Source organism: Calliphora vicina, chromosome 4, assembly GCF_958450345.1.
Source record: "Calliphora vicina chromosome 4, idCalVici1.1, whole genome shotgun sequence".
Lineage (NCBI taxonomy): Eukaryota > Metazoa > Arthropoda > Insecta > Diptera > Calliphoridae > Calliphora > Calliphora vicina.
Window position 1 is genome coordinate 101,710,801 of NC_088783.1, and position 12,533 is coordinate 101,723,333.

The 12,533-nt window shown below is 31.3% G+C and overlaps 1 protein-coding gene across 1 annotated transcript in view; it reads left to right on the forward strand.

The window, feature by feature from the left end:
• Positions 1–911: 911 nt before the first annotated feature.
• Positions 912–12,533, forward strand: part of CHES-1-like (Checkpoint suppressor 1-like) — a 61,234-nt gene continuing 49,612 nt past the window's right edge. The window contains exon 1 of the mRNA XM_065506955.1: positions 912–1,461. The gene's annotated coding sequence lies outside the window, so the exon portion shown is untranslated. The remainder of the gene's footprint in view (positions 1,462–12,533) is intronic.

Genomic DNA, 12,533 nt, shown 5'->3' on the forward strand with positions numbered 1-12,533 from the left:
TCATCACAGCAGCACAATATATACTTTAGGTTGTGGTGATCAAGTTCTCTTTCATCGAATGCACAATATTCGAATCACATCCATTTCTTGGGATGATTACCTCTCTACCTTAGATAACCAGGTTTACATTTCTATTTCAGGCTGATAATGCGTGGGTATTAGGATTATCATTAGCAATCTTCTAGTTGGGCAAGAATCCAATTCATGTCAGTTGTTTTATTCCGAACCTCGATGTCATAGATTGTTTGTTAATTCTTGGATTTTTTAAATTTTCAGCAACAGTTCAAATTACATAGAAATTTTGGATAATTTTCAGACTTCGGTGTATAGAATTGATATTCATCTTCGGCAATACTGGCCTATTATTGCTAAGATTGCAGAGAATACACATTTTGTTGGGAACACTCTTAATAATTAAACATTTTCTTATTATTGAGCAAAAATTTAAAACCGCCATTGAAACTGAGATACAACAGAAAACTAAGAAATAAAATACAAAGAAAATACCAACAAAATAAAGGTTGGCTGGCTGGTTTGTTGGTTGTTGTCTGTTTGGGTTTGTTATTTTATAGTTGTTTGTTTTTTGTTGGACATTCAAAAACACAAACTATTTGTACAAACGTACCCCCAATGTCGTGTTTCTCCACTGTGGATACTCGTACTCGTATGATACGAATCGTATGTACTCTACTCTATATTCATTGTGCTCTAATATGTTTTTGTTTTTGTACCGAGTACTCACTCACATGTACGTACATACGTACCCATACAACAATGAATGGCATTGCGATGATGTGATGCGATTTTCTGCTGTTGTTTTTGTTTTCATTGTAGTTGTTGTTATTGTTATTATTATTGTTTTTTTTTTTTTTTTGATTTGCGGCTGACGGCGTAATTTGTTTTGTGCCTTACAAGCATACGGTTGCGTTATTTCCAATTTCTTTTAAAAATATAATAAAAAAATATACTCTTTTTTAATGCTAAATCTTTAAGAAATTAAATTTTTAAAGCAAGAAAACTTACAAACAAATATAAAATTATTTTTGGTTTAGGTATCCAAAGTATTTTAATGTTAAACAATGGCTAAATGAAATGAACCTGGTAAAATGTAAAATAAAGCGTTTTCTAAAAACAACAGAAAGAAAAACAGTGCAAAAATCTGTGTAAATTAATAGAAAAAATAGAAATACGAACAGAATTAAGTATTAAAAATCTCGTATTTAACAAATGAACAAGTGCAATTCATAGATACAAACAAACCTACAAGTTAGTATTAAATATATAAAAACAAACAAAAAAAATACATACAGAAAAATCCAGCTTGAATTATAATTGAAACTTTTTTATTTTTTCACATTGCAATAACAATAAAACAACAAAAGCTAATAGTTTTGTGAAATTATCTATAGAAATAAAACTATAAAGAATAATAGGAGGACATTCTGCAAATATTTTTATAAAGTAAGTACTAGAGCAAATACAATTTCATATACCTACCTATTGCACCAATTTGTTTACTAACACATACATATAAATTAATTAATTAATTTTTAATTTTATATTAAATATTAACTTTTCTAACAATTTAAAATATTTAACCAAATTATTTTGTTCAGTGTAGATAATGTATTTATTCTCTCATGAACGAAATATGTCTTCCTCTTTCTCGTTGTATTTATAGAATTTGTACGGTTTTTTCTTCTTCTTCTATTTCAATCGATCAAATTTTAATTGTCACAATAGTTTTTATTATCCCTCCTGTAGGGTCAAATCTAATGGACATTTTATGGAGTGGAGATTTTATGCATTCAATATGGGGTTATTAAATATATAGGGGTTTCGACAACAAAATCATAATGTGCAAATTCTGTTGCAGTGACTGTCAATTTTCAGTCGTCTGTTAAAATACTAACATTATGATTGTTCTAATAATTCGGTATCTTGGGAACTATTGGAGATATTGTTTCACATGGTTTGAGCTGAGGTGTTTTCGAGTTGATTTACGTTTGTTCAGCTTCCTAGCGCTAATGGGGGCAAGTACGTAATCCCTCAAAGTTGGTCACCTCGGGTCTAAATTTTTTTAAAAATATCGCCAAAAATCCATTTATGATCCGAATGAGCTGAAATGGTTAATGCAGGTTACCTCTATTAGTTGAAGATATATTCAGGTTTATTGATTTATTTTTTTTAATTTTGCTCGATATTTTTATGGTTTTTTAGATATGGCTGGCCTATGGAGGGTCGAAATTTATTTTTAAAATATCAGCTATATTGGCGATAAATAAAATAAAAAAAATGGTAACAGTTATCTCTTCCCTATAAAAAGTTATACGCATCAAAATTTGGAAAAAGCCCAATTTTTTCTTTGTAGACTATATAGATTTTTTATATGATCCAGAAAGATAACTTAATGCAAAAGCGTTTAAAGAAAAATTTTGCTCACTTTTATTTTACATATCATAAAAAAAAAATCGGTTTGAGTAAAAAATCCTAAAAATGCAAAGCACCGATCCACGAAAAAGCTCCATAATTGTATAAACCCATATGTTTCTTAAATACCTACTAAGTATGTTTACTATCACACGGTAAATAACGTCACAGTAGGCACTTTTCTAAAAAAAAATCTGTTTTTGCAACACATTTACCCCGTTTTATGAATTTCGGTATTTGAAAATAAAAAATTTAAAAAATTCTAATGCCATTGATTTAAGGACATTTGAGTCTATATTGGTTTAAAATTTTGTTATGATATCTTTAATTGTTAAAATTTTACATTAATTCAAATTTTATATTTTTATTCGTGGAAAATCACCATATGAAATATTTTTTAGTTTTTAAGGTAAATGGAGTCCCAAAATTTTATAAAAATATTTAATTTTACTAAAATATCAATCCTCAAGTCATAATGTTTTCAACAATATCAAATACTTATATAAAAATCTTTTATTTACTCCTCAGAAGTTCCACAAACCTTGCCCCATTTGACAAGTTTGTAGGTTTTTTTAATAATGCGTGCGTGCCGACGTTATTGCTTGTGCTTAGCAATAAAAATTGCTACGTGGAGACCTAGGGTTAGAGAACTTCCATGTCAACAATAAGCTAAACTATTTACAGGATATTAGCAAAGCCCATGCTTTGTCTTGCCTGTTGCCTACACGCTGACCCTACAAATATGACCAACAGCAGCTGTTAGAGGTTATGTAAAAGAAGAGTTTATGTATCCTTTAAAAAAATCGGGTCTGTAGTTGGTAATTTCACATTCTTTAAACAAAATATAACGGTCATCAAAGACGCACCGACATAAATTCCCTTCACAACCTGTCCAAAGGAAGTAAAGCTAAAACTTGCTGTTGTAACAGCGTATTGAATCAGAAATATTTTCTGTTAGGGTCACTTCTTTACCATTTGTCTAAGATCTTTAAAATGGTATGTAAGTGAAAGGTTTCATGTATATGTACATATGAGGAGCCGAAAAGAAAAGGTAATTTTTTGAAAATTTAAAAATTTTGGGAAATTGATTTTTTCTAGAAGATTTCAACCCAAATATTATAAAAATACCAAAAAGTCAATTTGTATAAAAATTCGAAAAAGTACATTTTGTTCTGCAGCTCCTCATATGTATGTTCAATGAGGTAAAATAAGACATTGGCGTTTTCGTACGTCTATCGGTAATCTACAACATTAAACCTTAATTTACTTTTGTGCATGGGATTTGCTAATCAAAACTATAACAACCCTCTAACCGGCCAATTTTATTTCGAGGTAAAATAATATACCAGATTATTGTTTGAAAAAAAAAACAGAAATACGTTGGAATAAAAACAAACGAAAGACAAGTGCACGTTCTTGTTTATCACAATAAGTAAATTGTTTGTCTCTTTACACATATTTACCGTTATAACGGAAAAAATAACCAAATAAAGCAGCATTACATACATTTATCATATACGCCTAAAGGCAGCCTTGCCGGTTAGAGGGTTAAAATGCTAATTACATAAATAAGACCATTCTGAATTGCCTACAGCATATCCCAGATCAACGTGATCAATAATTTCCACGGAGGAAATATTCTTTTATTGACGGCTTAAAATCTACTTAAAAGATTTTTTGAGGTTTCGACTATATGAAGGACATTTTATACACAGAGAAAACAGATTCGTGATAGCAACCAAATTTGTTGTCAATCGAATGATTCGGTTGTACACATACAATTTTTCGGTTCTATCAACAGAAAGTCAGTTGACAAAGAAGAATTTCGGTTGAAGCAACCAAACTTTTGTTACCCTTTCTAAAATAGTGTAGCTACAACTTTAAAATTCGATCACTAATGCAGAATTATTCGATTGGCAACAAATTCGGTTGCTATCACGAATCTGTTTTCTATGTGTAAGGACAATCAAGTCATTAGAGGATTGGTTAGGTTAAGAAGAGACAACTTATAATGTTTCATATCCTTCATAGTGGTACCAATCTTGGAAAGCTCGACAGCGTTTTTCTTGATCTCTAGGTTTACATATTCTAGTACTAGATTTCACAGTTTTATCTGTAAGCGCACTGACAACAGCAGGGTTTTGCCCTTTTAACCATTAAATTCACTGGGTGAGTGAACCAACATCGACCTGAATGACATTAATGTGACTGATCACACCGATCTATCTTAAGATTTACGCTACACATGTTGGTTTCTAGGTAGTTTTATGTTAGCATTGATCCCTATCTTGAATTCTTACCGCGGTTCTATCAGAACTTTCCTGATAATAAGATGTTCAATATTTGTTTATGTCCGAATGTATGACAATTTTTCACCAATTCGCCCGTAGTTTTTAATCTTGCTGTGGTAATGACTGCTTATATTACATGTATATCGATTGATAGGATTAAGAGCATTGTCAAGATAGTTCTCGTTGCATTGCTAATGCCTATACAGCATTCAAAGTCGTTATATCTTTCGAATATCTACGTTATGCATACGTCAGTATTCGTAGTAGTAAAGTAGAGTATTTAAAGGGGTTTTCAACAGGGACGCTACAAAAATAGACCGATAGGGACAGCAAACGACGGCATATTTTTTGCCGCTCTTTTGACATTTCTCTTCAGTAAGGTTTGCCATTTCATGATGGAAAGATATACGAACAAACAACGAGTCGAAATTATTAAAAAAAAGTTAAAAAACCGGTGAAGTTTAAAAAGATGAAAAACCGGTTGACCGGTTTTCGGTTTTGGATACTCTAGTTGTCACCCAAAGTAGTGATGTAAGTTAACACCATGGAGTGTCCCACAGCGGGCTTTGTTCCATATTTATATATATTTATATTATTTGCGTCACAAGTTATCCATATGTTATCCTAACATATGACCTATCCAAGCTACCAAGTCAGGGTTTAAGTCATGTTGTCAATAAACATAGCTAAGGTGCTCAGCGCAATATCATGTAATTGGGCTTCGATTGATCGACCTTATATAGTTTAAATTTCAGTTCATTGTCTGGTATAGATTTATTTATCGACAATGTTCTCTAATCTGTAATAACGAGTTATCGATAGCTCTTAAAAATTTAAATTATTAAATTACTAGGCCAAGGTTGGAATATGCGGTGGATGAAGACATCCACTGCATGGAAGACATGAATGTCATTTGGAAACCTGCAATCGCTATGTTTATTGGTGTAGATATAAATGTTGTAAAAATTCCGATCATATAGAATAAACTTCTTCAACAAATGTTCAAGTGTGCCGCCTTCATAAGGAAATGAAACACAGCACAACGAATGTTTCTACTATTAGGCTATCAGAGGGGTTATCAATAACACTGGCGTATAGACTCACAGTTACATCGAGAATAGACATTCGTGTGTAGGAGAAGAGTTGGTACACAATCACAGTGGTCTTCATTAGATCATCGTATCCTGCTCAAAAGTCTCTGTTTTGTTGGAATAGTTTTCATTGATATTATCTGGTCAAAACGTCTTAAATGCTTTGAACTAAGTAGCTAATTGGTTCAATTAAAATGGATGATATTTCAAACCATGCATTCTTCGTAATTACTTGCCATTATTTTATTTTAATAATGCAACACTGGAAATATTTTGTGGCCATTTTATAATAGTTTATAAATAATACGTTTTTGAGAAAACACTGCTAGACGCTCTCTCTCTCTTTTAATTTATACACATAATTTATTCTATTTTTAGAATTAAATAAATAATTAAAAAAAAATAAGAATGTGTCATCTGTATTTTACAACAATACAAGCACAAGTAACAACAAAAAACAAAAAGAAAATAAGAAATACAATTAAAATGATAGGGTAAACGCTCCTATAGTCGGCATGACCCAGTAGTCGGCATTTTTGACTTAAAAGCTTAATAAATAAGAATAACGATAATTTTATACAAAAGTAAGATTTAACTTGAATTAAACATACACTCATTTATCTTTATGTAATGTTTAAATTTGGTTGAGATGAGTATTTTCATCTATTTTTGTCCTCATTAAGTGACCATCTTTCAACTGGTGCGGAAGTGCCTGTTTTTTAAGAAATTTTTTAGTGGCAAGGCCAACTAAAACAAGTTAGTAACCATATCAATTTAAGTAATATTTTTACCAGAGTGGTGCTAACAGATAAAACTTTGTTTAAATATTACCTACAATGTGAAAGTTTTCACAAAAAATATTTTTTTTGGTTATTTTAATTGATGCCGTCATTAGGAACAAAAATTTCTATGATTTTCAATAGTCGGCATAGTGATGCCGACTTCAGGAAAATTGCTAATTTTTTGTATTAAGCTCAAATTCTACAAATTTGTTTATTACTCATCTCTCTTGACAATAGATTTGGAGAAAATGAGTTTGAAATGAGTTTACCCAATAGTCGGCACAGTTTTAATTGAGCATTTTAAGAACTGCCGAGTATAGGAGACCAAGCATCCTGAACTCGGCAGCAGCTTTTTATTTGACTGGAGATCGTTAAACAGAGTAATATTTAGAGATTCAGTAGGTATTCTTAATTCTAACATCTTAGAATTCCAAATATGGACACTCCAGAAAAAAAGCCCGTGCACCATTATCCTGAAAAAGCCTTAAAATATTTTCTATGCGAGAGAAGGCCCAATTTCTGTATTAGGTGCCAGTAAAGAATATGGAGTTCCGCGTTCAAAAATATAGGACAAATTATACGGTTCCGAAGGTCCTATGAGAATGGGGCCGCAAACAGTGTTATCTAATTCCAAAGAAAGTGAGGATTAACTTAACACGGTTCAATCAATCGTGAAGGAAGAGCAGCAAACCACACCATTTGTATATGATCTACCCGGAAAGAAATGGTATAAAGGGGTTTTGAAACTGTTCTCTCTAAAATAATCATGTAAGATACCTTAATAAACAGGCTCTTTACTAAATAAGTTGGAGTTATTAGTAGGTGATCGGCCTGAAAATGAGAAAATAAACGGATTTGGATCTAGCTTTTGAAATAGTCAACCGACTAGCTCCTAATATGAGCGTAGAATTGATTCCGATGACATTATCGAAGAGAACAATAACTTAAAGTAAATTATCAAACTATTGAAATTGTGAGTAATCTTACCATAGAGGCAGGCACGTTCATAATTAACAAGGAAAAGTTGAAAATATGGTAGTATAGCCAACTTTAGCTGCAGAAAATCACAATGAAACGTTGAAACCTGTTCACTACTCATCTCCAACTTTATCAAATAATTATTCAAATACTTGGTTTCAGCCTTTTAACTGTTCAAGTCCAATCCCAACAAGTTGTAGTTGTACATTTCAAATTTGTTCAAAGTTTTTTAATAATATTATGGTCACTGGGATATTATATATGATTGCGGTAACCATAATATGTTTACGTTACCATTAACATGATTGTAAATAAATATATATTTATGGCAATCATTTTCATGATAATGATTTATCATAATATGTTGATCTCAGAATATGATGACCATAATCCTAGAACAACACAATATGTTGAAGTATTACATCATAAACATGGTTGCCACAAACACATAAATATTTACTACAATCATATGTATATATGATTGCTACAATGATGTGAATGGTAACTTAAACATAAAATAAACATAAATGGTTACCGCAAACATATACATAATTACAGTGACCATAATAGAAAAATAAAATAAACCAAAACAAATTAAAAAAGGAAGATAAAACGAGTTAGGGGCACATGCGAAGAGGATTTGGACACAGATCCTGAGGATGATGGTCTAAAAACGTAGGATATGATATTTCCGCACAGTGGTTTCACCTCAAATGCACTAATTTATGTTTTTTATTAGTATTTATTTAAATGGCTGATATTTTAAATAAAAAATAACTTGAATTCTTTTAAAATTTTATTCTTTTCTTAATAAAAAATGCTATGCCGACAATTGGGTCACAAATTGCCGACATTAGGATCAAGGGTGCCGACTTCGGGTACAAATCGTGTTTTTTCAAAAAAACGTAAATTGCTCAAATTTAATAAAAACTGCTTGAAAATAATTAATTGAGTCTAAAACTATACAAATTACTAAACAACAATAACCCATTTACATCCCAATACCATGTTCGCACTCATAATGGTATCACTTTAAAAACTGAAAAAAAGTTAAACTGCCGACTACTGGTGCATTCACCCTAATCGTCTAACGAATTCCCAATTGAATCATGTGAATTTTACTCCAAAAACAAAATTAAATAAATCATAATAAAACAATTTTTTTTTATTATTGTATCAAACTTTAAATGGAACACATGACAACTTAAAGAAGAAAAAAACGTAAACGTTATAGGTTAACGAATTCAAACTAATAGATATTACACATACAAACACAAATGTTGTTAGTTTTTATCAAACACCTTTTTAAAAAGTTATGGAAATTTAAACAATGTTACCAACATTCAACTTTTACATTTATAAATAAAATTAAATAATTAAGCTAATTATGCATTTTGAATTATTAATATGCATACGATTACTGGGAAAATGTATTTTATTATAAATTTTCCGAAATAAAAAAATCGTATTGGCAACCCTAAATTTATCAAACAAACAACACATGGTTTTTTGCGTCTCTTGAATTTGTTTTTGCAAACAGTTATTTTTGTTTGTATGCCATTCTCCATAATATACAAAAAAAATAAATAATAATTTTCTCTCTCTCTCACATATTTGACGTCATTATTAGAAGAAAAACAAAAAAAAACTGTTGGTATCTGTTGAGTTTATTTGTTTGTTTTTAGTTTTTATTTATCTTCTTCTCTTTCTGTTTTTGTTTTAACTATTCTGCCATTGTTTTCAATTGTTGTTGCTGTTGTTTTAAGTTTGTAGTAGCAGCCATTTGGCGTCTAGTCTATTAATTAATTTGTATATTTTATGCAATTTCAAATAAAAGTTTAATATTTACTCAAAAACTCAATGGATCGAATCTCTTGTGAAAAAGCACATTTTTGTTTTTATTTATTATATATGGTAGGTAGTACATCCAACCCAGTACCTATGAGTATTAATAAATTCATTTAAAAAATTATTCAAAAGAGAGAAAAAAAATTAGTTCAAATGTGCATTAAAAATAAAACCCTTGTTTTAATTGTTTGTATTTATGTGTACTTTACATTTTTAAAATTTTTAGTTTTAAACAAGTGTTTATTAAATGTGTGTTTTTTTTTTTTTTTTAATTTACGAAACATTTTGAATTCCAATTGAGTATTTTTATTTAATTGATCGTATTTTTTTCAAATAGATTTTGTTTAAAAATATGTATGTTTAATATAAAAAGGGTACTTTTTGTAGCTTTTTGTGTAGTACATGCAAGCATGTTCTATTTATGATGTAATGCTAAAAGTGTGTAAAAAATTTAGGTTAATTTTTTCCACAATTATGTTGGGGTGTGTGTCTTTCCATTAACGAAAACAGAGGTAAATTTAGCAAGGTTAACGTTGGCTTTTAAAGTTAAATATCTTTTTTTTCAGCAAATAGCTAGTACTTGCACAGTTCAAATGCCAAACAAACGTGGCATTTGGCTGTTAATTCTAAATGGACATTTCTAGGTTAGCTCTAATTTAAAAAAAAACTCAATATTTCCTTAGTTCTCCTGCAGGTCACCTAATTTACTATCCATATCTTCACATTTTCTGACATTGTATACCGCAGTATATAATGGAAGAGCGTGGGGCAATTGACAGTATCAAAGGCATTCGCAAGACCTCTGCTGGTTAAAGCCGTGTGAAATTTGAATGACTATTATGAAGGATAATCCTTTGGTGATGAGCTACTGTTAGTTAATGAATTAGCTGGGGGAGGAGAAGAGCTTCGAGTGTCTTGAGGGAAACCGACCGGGTTTCATTATCACATGATCCATTTCCTGGTCCCTGGGTATAAGAACCCTTCTCAGTAATTGGTTAAAAAAACTTTGTCAAATACTCGAATTCCCTCTCTTTAAGGTGTTTCAAGCATGTTATCAGCATGGATAATCCATCGAGAACTATATTCTTTGAAGGATTGGCTGCGTTGAAGGTATCTGTAACTTCAGTTGGCGTATAAAATTGTAGTATCTCCCAGACTTGCAGATCATGCAGTTTGTGAACAGTTCTTTCTTTTTTATTTTGTCTCTTCTGTCTAAATGCATTGAACCAATTAAAGAGTCAATGGTCTCCTTTGACTACCCTCCCGAGGTAGTGTTTGGCCACCAACGCTATAACTATATCGTGACCCTATTTTACTTCTTTGTCGGGGCTTAGAGAGACTGAACTGTAGACTACAACTTGCCGAAGTTAGAGTTCTTCAAATGATTTAAATTTTTTTATTTGCTTGTCTATTTTTACCAACCTGCTGATGTCGCGATTAAGCTGGGCGTCATCAGGGTTGGTAAATTTGATATATTACATGACTCTCTCTGCTTCTACAGGTAATTGCGGCCAAACTGCGGCTAGCTGACCAACAGGAATAAATCAGTGATAGTTTGGAGAAACTCCATCTCTGCGATCGATATATTTTCTAAAGCCATGTCAGTCTTCTTTCCTTTGGTTGAAGAAATTTTTGCGTTCAGAGACGATCAAATCGTTAGATCTGTCCATACAATCTAATATGGATAAGTGGTATAATTCCAGAGAAATTATTGCACGTCAGGTTATACAGTTAATCAAACCAAGATTTGTTTTAAAGATATCGATTCAACTAGCCCATTTACTAATAACTCGTGTTGGGGCATTGTCCGCGAAAATTACCCCAAAGGACCTACCGGTTATCAACATCGAATAAGCTAAAATTAGCTTGTCGGAATGTAGATTTTATAGAGCTGTCTTCTTTACTTTTGTTGATGTAATTACGGAGTTATCAGAAAAACTACTGCACTCCAGGTTCAAACCATGTCCCATGATAGTGTAACCCGTGCTTGAATTAGGCTCGGCAGCCTGTGGGATAGCTGGCTACTGGTATAATGTAAACAATATAGAGCTCTAAATGATTTTACATGATTTAATCGCAATACCTTGAACCACAAGGTATTCGTTTCTAGCATTCAGATCGTGATAAAGGGCTCTATACTGCACGGTGTTGCAATGATGAATGCAATGCCTTCTTTGTTGAATGCCATGCCTTCTCCGTTGCTTTTGTTGCGGAGAACATTGTAACCTCGCAGTCTGAAATTAACTGTTCTTAATTTTCGTATCCAGTACCATATCGATCACAATCTTGAGAATTACAATTGAACTGCAAATTTGCATATCACCTAGAGTTTTTCAAGGGAATTCCGCAAAATTTTCAATCCCGGGAATTACTTTCCTTAGTTTTATGTGATGTTTTTTTTAACTTGACCTTCTCCTAAATATGCTTAAAGCTCCAAAGCAATTGCAGAAGATTCATACAACAAAAAAGATTTAAACCAAATAGAGCAATAACAAGTTCATTATTCACATTATTCCAAAAACTCGTGAATGTTCAGGGCAATCACAGAATTCTATTCCGATCGAAAGTTGAATTATTTTAGTATTTTGCTTTATCATAAAGAGTAAAACGAAATTTTCTGCAATAAAACCACTTTCTAATATGATTGGGTTTTCTTCAAGTTTTAATTAACATCTTTATTTAATTTTTGATTTAATAAGCAAAACATTGCCAATTCAAAATAAAATAAAACAAGAGAGCTATATTCTTATACTTAAAAAAAAGTGGAAAAGAAGAAGAAAAGCAATTAAGAGAGCTATAGTCGGCTATATTTATTTTTTTTTAATTTAACCTAGATATGCCGACTGTACTACATGTAGTACACTAACCCAGATATGCCGATTTCAAGCAATCGGCATATCTGGGTTAATTTAATTTTTTTTTTTGACCGATTGTAGGTCCAACTTACTATTATATACGTCGTTGCAAAGGTCTTTGAAATATCTATCATTAGATATCCATATTGTCTATATTAATGTCTTAGTAATCCAGATATAGGTAAAAAATCGAGGTTGTCCGGATTTTTTCCCCATATCTCAGCCATTTGTGGACCGATTTTGCGGATTTTAAATAGG